The sequence below is a fragment of the Ranitomeya variabilis genome, chromosome 5 (genome assembly GCF_051348905.1).
Source record: "Ranitomeya variabilis isolate aRanVar5 chromosome 5, aRanVar5.hap1, whole genome shotgun sequence".
NCBI classification, from domain to species: Eukaryota; Metazoa; Chordata; class Amphibia; order Anura; family Dendrobatidae; genus Ranitomeya; species Ranitomeya variabilis.
Window position 1 is genome coordinate 29624826 of NC_135236.1, and position 18175 is coordinate 29643000.

Sequence of the window (18175 nt, forward strand, 5' to 3'; positions counted from 1 at the left end):
ATAACATTTTACAAATGGTGCTGATGTAAAGCCGACATGAGGGAAATGTTATTTATTAATGTTTTGCTGTGGCATGACTATCTGGATTAAAGGGATAATCATTCAAAGTTTGAAAATTGCTAATTTTTAACATTTTTCTCAAATTTCTGATATTTTTTATAAATAAACACAAAACATATCGACCTAAATTTACCATTATCATAAAGTATAATGTGTCACGAAAAAACGATCTCAAAATCACTGGGATTTGTTGAAGCGTTCCAGAGTTATTACCACAAAGTGACACTGGTCAGATTTCAAAAATTTGGCTCCGTCACTAAGGGGTTAAATATTGTCATGGCCTTATAAAATGTAGGACTGTAACTACACAGGCTGGGGATGGAGTCACTTTCCCTTTAATAAGATGGAGGCGGCGCATGTATAAGACAACGGCAGAAGAAGAAGAAACCCCCTGAAGTTGTATTGCTGCATTTTTATATGATATTTCATGCAGTTCTTACTATCTTGATACAAGTGCAGGGCAGAGATGCAGGGCACAGGAGAGGTAGAGGGGTTGGCCAGGCTTGGAGTTTGCCTGCAGACTTGTGGATCCGCACAGGACGCAGACTGCACGCTGTCAGGATTCTCCGATGCAGGTAACATGCGGGCGTGTGATTGTAAGAACACAGTTTACATGCGGTCACATGCAGACTAGACGTGCTCCATAGTAGTGTATTGAGCGAGAACAGACACGTCTAGTCAGAATGTGGCCAGAAATGTGCAAAATCCCCACAGTGAGCACAGAGTGACTGCAGACTTGTACCCCAGCCTGGACAACCCCTGTAACCGTTAGCCGGCCCAGCAGATGAGAAGAGCGATGTGCCGCTTACAGTATTTAGTAGTGAAGCCATAATCATTATGTTACTGTGTTTTTTCTGTTCAGTGGCCAGTGTGAACCAGGGCTTACACACCAGTTTACCCTCCAGTTCCTACTTATGGGGTTTTTAGTGTTGCCATCATGTACATATAAAGGTGCAGCCGCCTTTCCTTGAGCTGGACTTTATATTGTTGTCCCCTCCACTAGCTGGGTCCAGTCCGTCTCAGCCCTTATCTACACATGTCACCTGACAAATAGTAAGGTTTTTAGTATTAGAGTTAGGACCATCCCAATTACAGTCACCGTGGAGTGGCAGGATGGATTTTGCATTTTTTAAATTATTAAAATGTTAACCAAGTACAGATGTTATTTTCATGTACGGTATTTAATTATTAATATTTTCTGTCTTTAGTTATTTCTTAGTTACAACTGGAAGCCAGAAGCAGAGCTGTGAGATGTGGGGCCCAAGTCAGCTAGAGAAGAGAGGGGCTGAGGAGGCGAAGTGTGAGCCGTCCATGAACATAGAAGCCAGGCTCCATACTGTACACAGGGGTCATCAGATCCATGGACAAACATGGACTGAACCGTGTGACCCTTACACAGGACCTCCATTACCAGATGTCATAAATTACACTTACATGGTCTCATAAACCTTGGCATCATCAGCTCTATACACTGCACAACCCTGCAGAGCAGCCAGACATAATGCCGCTAAAGTGGGGAAGGGCCAGAGACCTCATCCCTTACCCAGGCCCCCCATAAGATGCTGTGCAGATAGGCAGAAGGCTGGTGAGGGGGATACTTATGTACACCAGACCCACCCAGATGATGAGCGGTGAAGGAAGCCTTACCCCGGACACTTCAGGGTCATTCCTGTGGTGTTACACAATTACAGTTACCTCCTGGTAAACCAGACGTGGTACCACCAGCTCAGGGCACTTCAGGGGGACCCTCTAATGCTCCCAGTTACACTAATCATCTGCGGTGGGGTTCATAAATTATAGACATGACAGATTGGAATCTGGGGAAGATATATAGACGACATCATGTCCTTGTGTCAAGTAATGTAGTAAGTAAAACACTGCGTCATGTGTCCTGTACCCATCACCCCACAACTGGGCCCAAGAATACAATATGGTGCAACACAAGGAGAAGGGGAAAGCTGGAGCCAGTGACTCCACAGTGTCCGCCATCACTACTTCACCCCCAAGGAGACCGGGCCGCGGAGTGATCAGTACAGGACAAGTTCTGTATCTGTAATACCAGTACTATTAGTGATGGAAGTATAGAGGTGACCTAAGGGGTATAACTGTGGGGAGTAATCAGGAGAATAATATACATCAGGTCCAGAAGGCCGGTCACTACATACATATAGAGGGGACAATACAGAAAACGATCCTCTACAGACCAAATCCCCCCAGAGGACGAAGCCTCCGCCCTGGGGTCCTCACTAGTGTACGGCTATGTGCCCACATTGCAGATTGTAGACAGAAATTTCCTTATCAAAACTGGACTCCCTTCGCAGGAAATCCTCTTGTATTTTTCTAGTGTTTTTCTCACATTTTTATCCGGAGCATCCCAATACAATTACATAGCGGCAAAAATCGCCGAAATTCTGCACAATTAATGAACATGCTGCTTTTTTTGCGGAAAAAAAACAATGCGGAATTCCATTAAAAATAATGGGATGCGTTTGGTAAGCATTTAAGTGTTTCCACAGCAAAAAAACAAGGAAAAAAATGGGGGGGAAAAAAAAACGCAATGTGTGCACATAGCCTAAGCCTGACACTGACAAGTAGTCCGTATTCTCAGAATTACAAATATCCCAACCGTCCTGCAATCAGATCCCGGACGTCTCCATCCACCATGAGACATCTGACCTCTAGACTGCGGCTGAACAAGAAGCTCACGGGCCTCAGCGCTAAGTGACCAACAAGGCCCCAAACAAGGAACATGGGTCCTATGTGAGCCAGCGGGAGCTTCTGGGCCCCACCGAGGCTCCGGGTGTCCTCCTCCCACTATAGTTACTCCCATGTCTCCAGCACACTGTGTCCTGTAACTAGCACCAGGCAGAAGAGCGATACGGATGACACTTCCATACAGATCAGAGGTTAGGGAACAATAAGTCTAGGTCTATAAGAGGCATAAATGGCCATGTATTATGGAGGAGGATAGATGGGCTCATCATAGACCGGGATTCTCTACTGTTACAGCACGATATGGGCATTTTATTACTAGTGAGTAAAAGGAGTCTGGACGTCCCCAATAGGAAGCATCCGATAACCCCGTACGTCTGGTCTTTACTAATATGTGTAGGAAGAGCTCCTGTGCACTAGTAACGTCTCACATCAGGGCAGTGGCGATAGAGGCCACGGCTTCTTCCTACAGGAGGCCACTGTGGGACGCACACAATACGCTGGATAAAGCCGCAGCCTAAGGGAATCTACGGTGAGTAATTATGGTATTTAAGGAAATAACACTTGTAAAGTCAAAAGTTTTACCAATATTTGGGGTTCATTTTCCCCACCCTTAAAGTTTGCACCATTAAACTATTCGGGTACGTTCACACTGGACGTTTCTTTGCAGCTTTTGTATGCACATTTTAAGCTGCGTTTTACAGCACCAGCAAAGCCTATGAGATCTCAGAAATCTCACACATTGGATTTCTGTCATCAGTATTTTGCATGGTTTTTTGAACAGAGCATCTCACTGAGCGATTTTCACCCATTGACTTGAATGGGTGGTGAAAAAAATGTTGGGGGGGGGGGGGGGGGGAAAGATGCAGGCATCTCTTTTTTGCTGCATTTTTTTGTGCCAAAACCTGATTCTATGGAATAGGACTTTTTTGAACACTAATCTTTATGAGCATGCACAAAACACAAATCTACCAGGCCAAAAACCACCGCAAAAAGGCACAAAAAAAAAAAAATGCATCAAACATCTCAAAAAACGAAGGAAAACATGCTTTTTCTCTGCAGCTTCTTTCCTGCCTTGAGATCAGGTTTTGTGGTAGAATAAAAAAAAACCGCCTGGTGTGTGAACTTACCCCGATAGTCCACGATGCAGTGTTTATTGCTGGCTGCAGAATGAGTTATCCGACAATCCATCAGCGAGTCCAGATTGAGTAACAGAAGACTTTGTAACCATGTTTTGCAGAGTTCCCTACAGCTCATTTATGATCAGAGATCAAGTCAGTAAAAAGAGCAGCAACTAAAAAACGCGTAAAATGTGTAAAGAAACCATATGGCAAAATATAAATAAAATATATGAATTTTTGGCCCTTTCAAACAAAAAAAAAGTTGCTCCCCAAAGAAGGACAACGACGTCCAATGTTCTGCATGTGGAATATTATGTAGAAGGTCCACCATGGTGGGCACCTCCAACCAGACTATCCACTCTGGTAGCCCTAATATGTCAGAACTGGGGACTAGATGAGGACCCTCAGAGACCTGCTCAGACGTTCCTCACAACCTAGTCATGAAAACGGTGTTTGGTGTGAGATCATAAGCGACAAAACCATTGATAGGAGCTCACTCTATGGCCGGGGCCCGCTCTTTATGGCCGGGGCCCACTCTTTACGGCCGCTCGACAATCTGCTTCTTTCAGTAACTTGGAACAGAGTCTTAATGACCAATTAACAAAGACAACTAAAGAGACGAAATGTCTCATCAGACCCAACGCTCAACTCCACCTCTGACCTCACGGCGAGAGGCTCGTACAATCCATGTTGACCCTTCAGTGCGGAATGTTTTACCCCAGAAAGCCATCGGCAACTTCTATACTAGATAAAGGAGACTAAAGTCACCGGATAGTGGAGCATCACTCGGTCACTGGAGGCCTTAGGTCTCTGGTTCTTCTCAGCAGGATGGGTCCATGTGATGGAGGAGACAGAGACCCTGAAATCAGAGACAAAGCCGGTCATACAACGGATAAAATGGTTACACCGTCCTCCCAAACATCTAGTGACCACAGACCTACAGAACCATGGAGGACGTGGTACTATGGCCGGACAATAGGAACGAGTCAATATTTGGAACTTTCCTAGACAATGTCACTACCCAGAGATAAGAGAAGGACCCCAATGACCACGTAACCTCCAAGGGTCATCAGTAACTGTAGAAACAGATCACGTCTGATCCAAACCTGAAGCTATTTAGGAGAACACGGAACATATGGTCCTGCCGATGCCTCATGTTCCCATCCGAGACAGGGAAGCGTGAGGAACAAGCAGATTAAGGGGCTAAACTACTAATACACAGGATAGCTCATCAACGTGAGAACCCTGGTGGGTAATGAAGACCTTTCCAATAGACCAATCCTGGACAAGTACATACATTCTCACTCACCTTACTGCCCCGGTATATTGGGCGGGAAATCAGTGCGTACTGATCTGCAAAGCAGGAATAATCCTCAGCGGGAACCATCAGCAGAAACCCTACAAATAAGAAAACCCGTTATAACTACAGATCACAGGCAAGAACAAGACTCATCAGTGATCTCCACCAGTCCTTACATGTGCTCCAGCACACCGGCCACCAGGGGGCAGTATATAGGCCATCAGCGATCTCCACCAGTCCTTACATGTGCTCCAGGACACCGGCCACCAGGGGGCAGTATATAGGCCATCAGTGATCTCCACCAGTCCTTACATGTGCTCCAGGACACCGGCCACCAGGGGGCAGTATATAGACCATCAGCGATCTCCACCAGTCCTTACATGGGCTCCAGGACACCGGCCACCAGGGGGCAGTATATAGACCATCAGTGATCTCCACCAGTCCTTACATGTGCTCCAGGACACCGGCCACCAGGGGGCAGTATATAGACCATCAGTGATCTCCACCAGTCCTTACATGTGCTCCAGGACACCGGCCACCAGGGGGCAGTATATAGACCATCAGTGATCTCCACCAGTCCTTACATGTGCTCCAACACACCGGCCACCAGGGGGCAGTATATAGGTCATCAGTGATCTCCACCAGTCCTTACATGTGCTCCAGGACACCGGCCACCAGGGGGCAGTATATAGGTCATCAGCGATCACCAGTCCTTACATGTGCTCCAGGACACCGGCCACCAGGGGGCAGTATATAGACCATCAGCGATCTCCACCAGTCCTTACATGTGCTCCAGGACACCGGCCACCAGGGGGCAGTATATAGAAGCAGCTTCTTGCACATCAGTGATGTCTCGGGATTCTCCACTACAGACGACCAGAATCTGAAAATAAAGAGAATCCATTACATACACTGGGAGACATCCAGATATCATATAATGGGGGTTGTAGTCCAATCATCTGAACGATGCACATTCCCCAGAAGAGGATAATGATTTGCATTAACCCCTTCAGGTCGCAGCAGTTTTTGCATTTTTGTTTTTCGCATCCCTCCTTCCCAGAGACATAACTTTTATTCTTCCATTAACCCCTCTGTGACCTTAGACGTACTATCCCGTCGAGGTGACCTGGGCCTATCTGACCCTCGACGGGATAGTACGTCATAGCCGATCGGCCGCGCTCACGGGGGGAGCGCGGCCGAGTGTCAGCTGCATATCGCAGCTGACATCCGGCACTATGTGCCAGGAGCGGTCACGGACCGCCCCCGGCACATTAACCCCCGGCACACCGCGATCAAACATGATCGCGGTGTACCGGCGGTATAGGGAAGCATCGCGCAGGGAGGGGGCTCCCTGCGGGCTTCCCCGAGACCCCCGGAGCAACGCGATGTGATCGCGTTGCTCTGAGGGTCTCCTACCTCCCTCCTCGCCGCAGGTCCCGGATCCAAGATGGCCGCGGCATCCGGGTCCTGCAGGGAGGGAGGTGGCTTACCGAGTGTCTGCTCAGAGCAAGCGCTTGGTAAGCCTGCACCGATGTAAGTGAGATCCGTGATCTGACAGAGTGCTGTGCACACTGTCAGATCAGCGATCTGTGATGTCCCCCCCTGGGACAAAGTAAAAAAGTTAAAAAAAAATTCCCCACATGTGTGTAAAAAAAAAAAAATATCCTAAATAAAGAAAAAAAAAAAAAAATTATTCCCATAAATACATTTCTTTAGCTAAATAAAATAAAAAAAACAATATAAGTACACATATTTAGTATCGCCGCGTCCGTAACGACCCAACCTATAAAACTGCCCCACTAGTTAACCCCTTCAGTAAACACCGTAAGAAAAAAAAAAAAAAAAAACGAGGCAAAAAACAACGCTTTATTACCATACCGCCGAACAAAAAGTGGAATAACACGCGATCAAAAAGACTGATATAAATAACCATGGTACCGCTGAAAACGTCATCTTGTCCCGCGAAAAAACGAGCCGCCATACAGCATCATCAGCAAAAAAATAAAAAAGTTATAGTCCTGAGAATAAAGCAATACCAAAATAATTATTTTTTCTATAAAATAGTTTTTATCGTATAAAAGCGCCAAAACATAAAAAATGATATAAATGAGGCATCGCTGTAATCGTACTGACCCGAAGAATAAAACTGCTTTATCAATTTTACCAAACGCGGAACGGTATAAACGCCTCCCCCAAAAGAAATTCATGAATAGCTGGTTTTTGATCACTCTGCCTCACAAAAATCGGAATAAAAAGCGATCAAAAAATGTCACGTGTCCGAAAATGTTACCAATAAAAACGTCAACGCGTCCCGCAAAAAACAAGATCTCACATGACTCTGTGGACTCAAATATGGAAAAATTACAGCTCTCAAAATGTGGTAACGCAAAAAATATTTTTTGCAATGAAAAGCGTCTTTCAGTGTGTGACAGCTGCCAATCATAAAAATCCGCTAAATAACCCGCTATAAAAGTAAATCAAACCCCCCTTCATCACCCCCTTAGTTAGCGAAAAATAAAAAAATTAAAAAAATGTATTTCAGAGCTAGGACTAGAGCTAGGACTAGAGCTAGGACTAGAGCTAGGACTAGAGCTAGGACTAGAGCTAGGACTAGAGCTAGGACTAGAGCTAGGACTAGAGCTAGGACTAGAGCTAGGACTAGAGCTAGGACTAGAGCTAGGACTAGAGCTAGGACTAGAGCTAGGACTAGAGCTAGGACTAGAGCTAGGACTAGAGCTAGGACTAGAGCTAGGACTAGAGCTAGGACTAGAGCTAGGACTAGAGCTAGGACTAGAGCTAGGACTAGAGCTAGGACTAGAGCTAGGACTAGAGCTAGGACTAGAGCTAGGACTAGAGCTAGGACTAGAGCTAGGACTAGAGCTAGGACTAGAGCTAGGACTAGAGCTAGGACTAGAGCTAGGACTAGAGCTAGGACTAGAGCTAGGACTAGAGCTAGGACTAGAGCTAGGACTAGAGCTAGGACTAGAGCTAGGACTAGAGCTAGGACTAGAGCTAGGACTAGAGCGGGTTGGGGCTAGGGTTAGGGCTAGGGCTAGTGTTAGGGCTAGTGATAGGGCTATTGCTAGGGTTAGGGTTGGGGCTAGGGTTGGAGCTACAGTTAGGGTTGGGGCTAAAGATAGGGTTAGGGTTTGGATTACATTTACGGTTGGGAATAGGGTTGGGTGTGTCTGGGTTAGAGGTGTGGTTAGGGTTACCGTTGGGATTAGGGTTAGGGATGTGTTTGGATTAGGGTTTCAGTTATAATTGGGGAGTTTCCACTGTTTAGGCACATCAGGGGCTCTCCAAACGGGACATGGCATCCGATCTGAATTCCAGCCAATTCTGCGTTGAAAAAGGAAAACAGTGCTCCTTCCCTTCAGAGCTCTCCCGTGTGCCCAAACAGGGGTTTACCCCAACATATGGGGTATCAGCGTACTCAGGACAAATTGGACATCATCTTTTGGGGTCCAATTTCTCCTGCTACCCTTGGGAAAATACAAAACTGGGGGCCAAAAAATAAGTTTTGTGGGAAAAAAAAGATTTTTTATTTTCACGGCTCTGCGTTATAAACTGTAGTGAAACACTTGGGGGTTCAAAGTTCTCACAACACATCTAGATAAGTTCCTTGGGGGGTCTAGTTTCCGATATGGGGTCACTTGTGGGGGGTTTGTACTGTTTGGGTACATCAGGGGCTCTGCAAATGCAACGTGACGCCTGCAGACCAATCCATTTAAGTCTGCATTCCAAATGACACTCCTTCCCTTCCGAGCTCTGTCATGCGCCCAAACAGTGGTTCCCCCCCACATATGGGGTATCAGCCTACTCAGGACAAATTGGACAACAAAGTTTGGGGTCCAATTTATCCTGATACCCTTGTGAAAATACAAAACTGGGGGCTAAAAATCATTTTTGTGAAAAAAAAAAAAGAATTTTTATTTTCACGGCTCTGCGTTATAAACTGTAGTGAAACACTTGGGGGTTCAAAGCTATCAAAACACATCTAGATAAGTTCCTTAGGGGGTCTACTTTCCAAAATGGTGTCACTTGTGGGGGTTTTTAATGTTTAGGCACATCAGGGGCTCTCCAAACGCAACATGGCGTCCCATCTTAATTCCAGTCAATTTTGCATTGAAAAGTAAAATAGCGCTCCTTCCCTTCCGAGCTCTGCTATGCGCCCAAACAGTGGTTTACCCCCACATATGGGGTATCGCCATACTCAGGACAAATTGCACAACAACTTTTGTGGTCTAATTTCTTCTCTTACCCTTGGGGAAATAAAAAAATGGGGGCGAAAAGATCATTTTTGTGAAAAAATATGATTTTTATTTTTACGGCTCTGCATTATAAACTTCTGTGAAGCACTTGTTGGGTCAAAGTGCTCAACACACATCTAGATAAGATCCTTAGGGGGTCTACTTTCCAAAATGGTGTCACTTGTGGGGGGTTTCAATGTTTAGGCACATCAGGGGCTCTCCAAATGCAACATGGCGTCCCATCTCAATTCCAGGCAATTTTGCATTGAAAAGTCAAATGGCGCTCCTTTCCTTCCGAGCTCTGCCCTGCGCCCAAACAATGGTTTACCCCCACATATGGGGTATCAGCGTACTCAGGACGAATTGTACAACAAATTTTGGGGTCTATTTTCTCCTGTTACCCTTGGTAAAATAAAACAAATTGGAGCTGAAACAAATTTTGTGTGAAAAAAAGTTAAATGTTTATTTTTATTTAAACATTCCAAAAATTCCTGTGAAACACCTGAAGGGTTAATAAACTTCTTGAAAGTGGTTTTGAGTACCTTGAGGGGTGCAGTTATTAGAATGGTGTCACACTTGGGTATTTTCTATCATATAGACCCCTCAAAATGACTTCAAATGAGATGTGGTCCCTAAAAAAAAATGGTGTTGTAAAAATGAGAAATTGCTGGTCAACTTTTAACCCTTATAACTCCGTCACCAAAAAAAATTTTGGTTCCAAAATTGTGCTGATGTAAAGTAGACATGTGGGAAATGTTACTTATTAAGTATTTTGCGTGACATATGTCTGTGATTTAAGGGCATAAAAATTCAAAGTTGGAAAATTGCGAAATTTTCTAAATTTTCGCCAAATATTCGTTTTTTTCACAAATAAACGCAAGTTATATCAAAGAAATTTTACCACTAACATGAAGTACAATATGTCACGAGAAAACAATGTCAGAATCGCCAAGATCCGTTGAAGCGTTCCAGAGTTATAACCTCATAAAGGGACAGTGGTCAGAATTGTAAAAATTGGCCCGGTCATTAACGTGCAAACCACCCTTGGGGGTGAAGGGGTTAATATGGCCATGTGAGGGCTTGTTTTTCGCTGGACAAGTTGTACTTTTGAACAGCACCACTGGTTTTACCATATCATGTACTCAAAAATGGCGAAAAAATTCCAAGTGCAGTAAAATGGCAAAAAAACTGCCACAACTGTTTTTTGGATTTTTTTTTTTTTTTTTACTGTTTACACCAAATGCTAAAACTGATTTGCCATTATAATTCTCCAGGTCATTGCGAGGACGTAGATACCAAACATGTCTAGGTTTTATTATTTTTTTTATTTTAAAACAAAACAAAAAAAAGTTGTTAAAAAACAATTCCGCCATTTTCCGAGACTCGTAGCGTCTCCATTTTTTGTGATCTTGGGTCAGGTGAGGGCTTATTATCTGTGCGCCGAGCTGTCGGTTTCAATGATACCATTTTGGTGCAGATACACTCTTTAGATTGCCTGTTATTGCAATAACCTTAACCCCTTTCTGCCAGCTGACAGAATAGTACGTCAGCTGGCAGATCCCCTGCTTTGAGGTGGGCTCTGGCGGTGAGCCCACCTCAAAGCCGCGACATGTCAGCTGTTTTGTACAGCTGACATATGCGCACAATGAGCGCGAGCGGAATCGCGATCCGCCCGAGCCCATTAACTAGTTAAATGCCGCCTTCAAGCGCTGACAGCGGCACTTAACTAGCGCTCCCGGAAGTGCTCGCACTGCTGACCCCCGTCACATGATCGGGGGTCAGCGGTGCATTGCCATAACAACCAGAGGTCTCCTTGAGACCTCTATGGTTGTTGATGGTCGATTGCTTTGATCGCCACCCTGTGGACGGCGCTCAAAGTACACCTGGATTTCTGCTACATAGAGGTGATCTGTACTTCACCTCTATGTAGCAGAGCCGACCGAGTTGTGCATGTTTCTAGCCTCCTATGGAGGCTATTGAAACATGCCAAAATTAAAAAAAAAAAAAAAATCAAAACGCCAAAATTAAGTTTTTTTGGTTGCCGCGACATTGCATTAAAATGCAATAACGGGCGATCAAAAGAACGTATCTACACCAAAATGGTATCATTAAAAACGCCAGCTTGGCACGCAAAAAATAAGCCCTCACCTGACCCCAGATCACGAAAATTGGAGACGCTACAGGTATCGGAAAATCGCGCAATTTTTTTTTTTTTTTATTTAGCAAACTTTGGATTTTTTTTTCACCACTTAGATAAAAAATATCCTAGACATGTTAGGTGTCTATGAACTCGTAATGACCTGGAGAATCATAATGGCATGTTAGTTTTAGCATTTAGTGAACCTAGCAAAAAAGCCAAACACTTGGAATTTTTTTCCCGTTTTCTGTTACACGGCATGGTAAAACCAATAGTTCAAAAGTACATCTTGTCCCGCAAAAAATAAGCCCTCACATGGCCATATTGACGGAAAAATAAAAAAGTTATGGCTCTGAGAAGGAGGGGAGCGAAAACGAGAACAGCTCCGGGGGTGAAGGGGTTAAAAAAAAAAAGTTAAAACTTTTTGCATGCTTCAATAGTGTCCATGTGAGACTAGAAGCTGCAGCTGTCCGGTCGCCTCTGCTACATACAGGCAATGATCAGATCCCCTCTGTGTAGCAGAAATGCCCCCTTCCTGAGTGCGGACCACCGGGGGCGCTCATAGTAATCCAGCAATGACAACCACAGGACGGACAGCGGCATTTAACGGATTAACAGCCGCGGGTGGATTGCATACAGTACAGTGTGACCCCTCCAGGTGTACGGGCCCACCCTGACCGCCCCCCCCCCCCCCCGCATACAGTACAGTGTGACCCCTCCAGGTGTACGGGCCCACCCTGACCACCCCGCATACAGTACAGTGTGACCCCTCCAGGTGTACGGGCCCACCCTGACCCCCCCGCATACAGTACAGTGTGACCCCTCCAGGTGTACGGGCCCACCCTGACCGCCCCCCCCCCCCGCATACAGTACAGTGTGACCCCTCCAGGTGTACGGGCCCACCCTGACCCCGACCCCCCCCGCATACAGTACAGTGTGACCCCTCCAGGTGTACGGGCCCACCCTGACCCCCCCCGCATACAGTACAGTGTGACCCCTCCAGGTGTACGGGCCCACCCTGACCCCCCCGCATACAGTACAGTGTGACCCCTCCAGGTGTACGGGCCCACCCTGACCCCCCCGCATACAGTACAGTGTGACCCCTCCAGGTGTACGGGCCCACCCTGATCGCCCCCCGCATACAGTACAGTGTGACCCCTCCAGGTGTACGGGCCCACCCTGATCGCCCCCCGCATACAGTACAGTGTGACCCCTCCAGGTGTACGGGCCCACCCTGATCGCCCCCCGCATACAGTACAGTGTGACCCCTCCAGGTGTACGGGCCCACCCTGACACCCCCGCATACAGTACAGTGTGACACCCCCAGGTGTATGGGCCCACCCTGACGGCTCAGTGTGCACAAGTCCCTACGGCATTTTGTTTTTTACCTTCCTAGGGCTATGGTCACACTTATTTTAATGCTTTTTTTTTTTTTTTTATAAAAAGGCAAAACCTGTTTTTCTAGCAGTAAGAAATTTGCATAAAAAAAATCAGGTTTTGCTTAGTTTTTGCTGCATTTGTCAGGGCACATTTTGCTCTTGTGGTGAAGTATCAGATTTCTTTTTTTTTTTTTTTTTTCCTTTTGCACTAAATTTTCTCAGGATTTAGCACAAAAACAAGATAAAAAAAACGCAACATGTGAACATGACCTTAGAGAAATGCAACATAGAAAGTAAAGATTCTTACCAGGACAGCGGATCCCACCGAGATGAAGAATCCACAGACCCCGGTGATCAGAGCGCACGGTCCGGCCACAGGGGGGCGATATTTAGGGGTTTACATCAGTCCTCAGGTCTGACACCGGCAGGAAGCAAAGAGCAGCGAGAAGGAAAAGTCTGTTGTCAGAGGAGAGAGACGGCAGCGCAGTCCTGCAGCACCGGAGCCTGCGGAGAGGGGGAGCGCAGACGTTACTGGGGTCTCACCTACGAGTGTATACGTCAGTATGTGCCCCCTCCATAGTGCAGACGTCTCCTGTACCACAATGTGCACAGCTCACACACACACACCGCTGCAGACAATCCTCAGTACAAGGAGCAGCTGCTGCAGGTTGTACAGGAGACCCCCAGCGGCCAATCACAGCATCCTCTGCTGGCTCCGCCCTAATGACACCTGAACCTGACAGGTGACTCCCAGCTAAGGAGCTGATTACTGCCAGGTGATAACGAGCCTGCACTGATTACAGCCAGGTGATAACGAGCCTGCACTGATTAAAGCCAGACATACTGATAAGGGTATGTGCACACGTATCTGTGAGGGCTATGGATTTTTCCGCTGCAGATTTGTTTTAGGCTATGTGCACACTTTGCGGATTTGACCGCTGCAGATCCGCAGCAGTTTCCCATGAGTTTACAGTACAATGTAAACCTATGGGAAACAAAAAACCGCGTGGAAACGCAGCGGATTACATTCTGTAGCATGTCACTTCTTTTCACCTGCTCCAATAGGAAAATGCGGATGAAAAACCGCAGAAGAATCTGCAGCAAAAACCACGATAAATTCGCAGTAAAAACCGCTACGGGTTTTCACTGCGGATTTTGGAAGTCCGCTGTGGAAAAATCCGCAGTGGAATCCGCAAAGTGTGCACATAGCCTTATTGCTGATTTACCGCGGTTTTTATGCGGATTCCACTGCGGTTTTCTATTATGGAGCAGGTGTAAGGGTATGTGCACACGCTGCGGATTTTGCTGCGGATTCGACACTGCGGATCCGCAGCGGATCCGCAGCATGTCAATTCTTTGTGCGGATTCCGCACCGGTTTTCAACCTGCACCAATAGCAAAGTGCAGTTGAAAAACCGCAGTGGTTTTGCACTGCGGATTTTCAAAATCCGCTGCGGAAAAATCCACAGCAGAATCCACAACGTGTGCACATACCCTAAAACCTCGCTGCGGATTCCGCACGTTATTTTCCACAGCATGTGCACTGTGGATGGCGTTTCCCATAGTATAATCCGCAGAGTGCACAGAGCCTAAGGCCGCGTCCACACCATCAGTTTCGTACACCAGGTCTCAGTGAGGACGCCGCAGCGCTGAGGAGTTTCTATTATATATTTTATCAGTTTTCCACTAATGCAGAAAAAAGGTAAAAGCCTGAAATAAAGGAGAATTAGGCCTCTTTCACACTAGCGTCGTGCACTGCACGTCGCAATCCGTCATTTTGGGGAAAAACAGATCCTGTAAATGTGCTCGCCGGATGCGTTCTTTCCCCATAGACTTGTATTGCGCCGGATTACTAAGTATGGCCACACGTCGCGTCGGTCATGCACTGGATGAGTGTTTTGGCGAACCGTCGTAGCAAAAAAACGTTCAAGTGAACGTTTTTTCACACGTCGCGTCCGCCATTTTCAACCGCACATGCGCGGCCGAAACTCCGCCCCCTCCTCCCCGGACTTTAGACTGGGCAGCGGATGCGTTGAAAAACTGCACCCACTGCCCACATCGTGCCACATTTTCAAAACGTTCGTCGGTCCGACACATAGCGATGGACCCGTACTGACACAAGGGTGAAAGTAGCCTAAAAGGGAAACTGCTGCTTCATAATCCAGGGGGCGCTGGGGCCACAGCACTGTTATTGGGGGGCGCTGGGGCTACAGCACTGTTATTGGGGGACGCTGGGGCTACAGCACTGTTATTGGGGGGCGCTGGGGCTACAGCACTGTTATAGGGGGGCGCTGGGGCTACGGCATTGTTATTGGGGGGCGCTGGGGCTACGGCACTGTTATTGGGGGGCGTTGGGGCTACAGCATTGTTATTGGGGGGCGCTGGGGCTACAGCACTGTTATTGGGGGACACTGGGGCTACAGCACTGTTATTGGGGGGCGCTGGGGCTACAGCACTGTTATAGGGGGGCGCTGGGGCTACGGCATTGTTATTGGGGGGCGCTGGGGCTACGGCACTGTTATTGGGGGGCGTTGGGGCTACAGCATTGTTATAGGGGGGCGCTGGGGCTACGGCACTGTTATTGGGGGGGCGTTGGGGCTACAGCATTGTTATTGGGGGGCGCTGGGGCTACGGCATTGTTATAGGGGGGCGCTGGGGCTACGGCATTGTTATTGGGGGGCGTTGGGGCTACAGCATTGTTATAGGGGGGCGCTGGGGCTACGGCACTGTTATTGGGGGGCGTTGGGGCTACAGCATTGTTATTGGGGGGCGCTGGGGCTACGGCATTATTGGGGGGTGCTGAGGCTACGGCACTGTTATTGGGGGGTGCTGGGGCTACAGCACTGTTATTGGGGGGCGTTGGGGCTTCAGCATTGTTATAGGGGGGCGCTGGGGCTACGGCACTGTTATTGGGGGCACTGGGGCTACGGCATTATTGGGGGGCGATGGGGCTACAGTACTGTTATAGGGGGGCGCTGGGGCTACGGCATTGTTATTGGGGGGCGCTGGGGCTACGGCACTGTTATTGGGGGGCGCTGGGGCTACAGCATTGTTATTGGGGGGCGCTGGGGCTACAGCACTGTTATTGGGGGGCGCTGGGGCTACAGCATTGTTATTGGGGGGCGCTGGGGCTACGGCATTGTTATAGGGGGCGCTGGGGCTACGGCATTCTTATTGGGGGGCGCTGGGGCTACAGCATTGTTATTGGGGGGCGCTGGGGCTACAGCATTGTTATAGGGGGGCGCTGGGGATACGGCATTGTTATTGGGGGGCGCTGGGGCTACGGCATTGTTATAGGGGGGCGCTGGGGGTACGGCATTGTTATTGGGGGGCGCTGGGGCTACAGCACTGTTATTGGGGGGCGTTGGGGCTACAGCATTGTTATTGGGGGGCGCTGGGGCTACGGCATTGTTATAGGGGGCGCTGGGGCTACGGCATTGTTATTGGGGGGCGCTGGGGCTACAGCATTGTTATAGGGGGGCGCTGGGGCTACAGCATTGTTATAGGGGGGCGCTGGGGATACGGCATTGTTATTGGGGGGCGCTGGGGCTACGGCATTGTTATAGGGGGGCGCTGGGGGTACGGCATTGTTATTGGGGGGCGTTGGGGCTACAGCATTGTTATTGGGGGGTGCAGAGGCTACGGCACTGTTATTGGGGGGTGCTGGGGCTACAGCACTGTTATTGGGGGGCGCTGGGGCTACAGCACTGTTATTGGGGGGCGCTGGGGCTACAGCACTGTTATTGGGGGGGCGCTGGGGCTACGGCATTATTGGAGGGTGCAGAGGCTACGGCACTGTTATTGGGGGGTGCTGGGGCTACAGCACTGTTATTGGGGGGCGCTGGGGCTACGGCATTGTTATAGGGGGGCGCTGGGGGTACGGCATTGTTATTGGGGGGCGTTGGGGCTACAGCATTGTTATTGGGGGGTGCAGAGGCTACGGCACTGTTATTGGGGGGCGCTGGGGCTACAGCACTGTTATTGGGGGGCGCTGGGGCTACAGCACTGTTATTGGGGGGCGCTGGGGCTACAGCACTGTTATTGGGGGGCGCTGGGGCTACGGCACTGTTATTGGGGGGCGCTGGGGCTACAGCACTGTTATTGGGGGGGCGCTGGGGCTACGGCATTATTGGAGGGTGCAGAGGCTACGGCACTGTTATTGGGGGGTGCTGGGGCTACAGCACTGTTATTGGGGGGCGCTGGGGCTACGGCATTGTTATTGGGGGGCGCTGGGGCTACAGCACTGTTATTGGGGGGCGCTGGGGCTACAGCACTGTTATTGGGGGGGCGCTGGGGCTACAGCACTGTTATTGGGGGGCGCTGGGGCTACAGCACTGTTATTGGGGGGCGCTGGGGCTACAGCACCGTTATCGCCCCCTGACCGCCCCCGCATACAGTATAGTGCCGTATCGCCCCCTGACCTGGGGGGTGAGGATCCCGGACCCCTCATCTTACACTGATGGTCTCTGCTCTGGAGACAGTAGAGGGGGGCGCGAAGGGTCCTGGTACAAGGGCCAGTACCCTGCAGAGTTGTCATAGGGACACATCACAGAGCTCCTCCTTACTGGAGAACTACAGATACCAGCCAGTAATAAATGATGAGACCCCTCTGGTGTCACAGCTTCCAGCAGGGTCTCTCCCATCACTGTGACCCCTCCTGCCATACAGGCTGATAAATGTCCCCAACTAAAGCAGGAAGGACGGGGAGAGGGGCCTGGGGGCTGCAGACAAGCTGCACATCACCCTCCATACCAGCCGTGTGTCAGGGGAGCAAAATGGCGGCCGTCCTCTGAGCAGCAGCCTGAGGGAAAGAGCTTCTTCTTCCCACAATGCACCACTGCAGAGCGAGGACGGGAAGAGCAGAGGGACAAAAAGATCCTGCTGATAAGTAACTGCAGCCACTAGATGGCGCCGGTGAGCAGCAACCAGCCTGAGCAATGACAAGGGAGGCCAACCAGATCCCGAGAGTGGATCCCCGGGATAAGGAGAGATCTGCCCCACAGACCCCGATATAAGGAGCGATCTGCCGCACAGACCCCGATATAAGGAGCGATCTGCCCCACAGACCCCGATATAAGGAGCGATCCGCCCCACAGACCCTGATATAAGGAGCGATCTGCCGCACAGACCCCGATATAAGGAGGGATCCGCTGCACAGACCCCGATATAAGGAGGGATCCGCCCCACAGACCCCGATATAAGGAGGGATCCGCT

At 48.8% G+C, this 18175-nt stretch overlaps 1 long non-coding RNA gene across 2 annotated transcripts; it reads right to left on the minus strand.

Moving 5' to 3' along the window:
* Positions 1-1225: 1225 nt before the first annotated feature.
* LOC143774222 (uncharacterized) lies at positions 1226-17785 on the minus strand. Of its 2 annotated transcripts, XR_013215496.1 has the most exons (5): positions 17714-17785; positions 13270-13466; positions 5370-6076; positions 5203-5291; positions 3637-4752 (listed from the first exon to the last, which is right to left on the minus strand). It is a non-coding gene; the product is annotated as an uncharacterized LOC143774222 (long non-coding RNA). The 2 variants fall into 2 exon arrangements; XR_013215495.1 differs by lacking the exon at positions 17714-17785 and having other exon boundaries at positions 1226-4752; positions 13270-13660.
* Between the last annotated feature and the right edge of the window lie 390 nt (positions 17786-18175).